This window comes from Wasmannia auropunctata, unplaced genomic scaffold (genome assembly GCF_000956235.1).
Source record: "Wasmannia auropunctata unplaced genomic scaffold, wasmannia.A_1.0 LD336048.1, whole genome shotgun sequence".
Lineage (NCBI taxonomy): Eukaryota > Metazoa > Arthropoda > Insecta > Hymenoptera > Formicidae > Wasmannia > Wasmannia auropunctata.
In genome coordinates this window covers 277616-279396 of record NW_012026842.1, presented here as the reverse complement: position 1 = coordinate 279396, position 1781 = coordinate 277616, and positions in this window count along the sequence as shown.

The following is a 1781-nucleotide window of genomic DNA, read 5'->3' as shown; positions in this document are numbered from 1 at the left end:
ATATCATATTATTAAATTGTCAATCAATTTCACATTACTGATGCCGATAAATATCTGTCAAAGTAGATTAAAAAGATATAATGTGAATTCCACAACTTGATAATAAATAGCGTCTTCGTATGTATGACAACCACGAAGACAAACACATTTAATCGTAACGCGGCGATATGAGAAATAAATGCGGTTTTGCCGACGCGTCGGGCGCGTGCAATTTATTGCGGGGATTTCAACGTAATCGTTTCGCCTATCAACGACAATGTCTGAAGTGATTTGTCGTTTCGCATAACGAACCGTAAACTTGGACATTCGATTCGTACGGTTTTATGGCGGTTAAAATCGAAACGGTGAAACCTGCAGCGACGCAACGCAACTTAAATCGACAATTGCCTCAGCAACGGGTTGTCGTCGCGAGATTGGATTCGGTAGTTTTCCGCCGCATGTAAGTATCTTTAAGAAACAAAACCTCGAATTCTTTATATGCTTTCCGTCGGAGAGCATCTTTCTCTTTGGATTCAAGAGGTCAAGGGGCAAAATTCATCTTTCAACGAAAGATAAACAACTGAATAAATGGAATAGCAAAATGAAAATTTGCGTAAGAAAATAAATTTACGCACGATTGACATTGAGTAAACGTCATCTCGGGCTCTTGCGTGTCTCATTAAATAAAGTAAATATAAATAAAACTCTCAGAACTACATATATTTAAGGAAAAACTCTCCAAACCAGCGAACCATATAACTGAATGACCTTCTCAGCCCGACCAACGTCGCTGAAACCAGGGAAACGAAAGTTCGACGTGTTTTTTAGATCCGCTTTAATCCTTTCGGGGCACGAATAACTACGTCCACAACATAACGCCAATTGCATCAACGGTAATCGCGATTCCGTGTACGCGATTATTTTTCTTTTCCCTCGAAAGACGTTAGGAATTGAGGGTTGTGTAAACGGCATTCGATTCGCGTGTCGAGCCCCTCGAAACTCGACCTTTGCGAGGCGAGCCCTCTCGATGCGTGCACACCTCTCTCTCTCTAGAGACAGAGGTCTCTCTCGACCGCGCGGTCTTTGAGAGAAATACTCTTCTTATCCCACTTGACGTTCCGCCAGAAATACACGCGCCGCGTCCGTCGTCGCCGCACGCGCGCGAATGCCGCGAGCGCGAGATGGAGCGCGATAAAATCCATTCGAAATTCGCCGATGGCGCGCTGTTGTCCCTTTACCGCCCGTGTGATGCGTGGCACCGAATCGATCGCGCCTGAAACGCGTTTCCACGTTACTCTCGGTGGTAAATAATTGAATGCAAAAATGCACCTCTCTCTTCTCTCTTTCTCTCTCCTCTCTCGGGCAAACTCGAGAGGTCGAAACTTGAACGTTGAAAAATTTCTTCCTCCGCGCGCTTCCTTCTTTCCATTCTTCCTCGGATCTTTTGGAATGCGAAAAGTGGAAAGTTTCGCCGGTGTGCACCTTAGTTTAGACAGCAAGATAAGGAATCTTCGGACGTTAGTCTTGACGGTGACAGCTAGCGGTAGTAAGGATGGAAAATGGCTCTGCACAGTAGTGTACCGAGAAAGCAAGGGAGATGGGAGGCGAGGAGAAAGGTTCATGTCGACGTGATGGTACGGATTTAGACAACATCTGGTCCAGTCTGTTTCAGCCGGTTCGGCGGGCAAAGCACCACCGATTGGATTCGAAATAACTATCATCCCGTCTTCATGCATCTCGCCGATTTCGCCGGTCTGTGTACGCCACCCCCCCCCATACACATCTCTGAGCGGGCTGGCAAG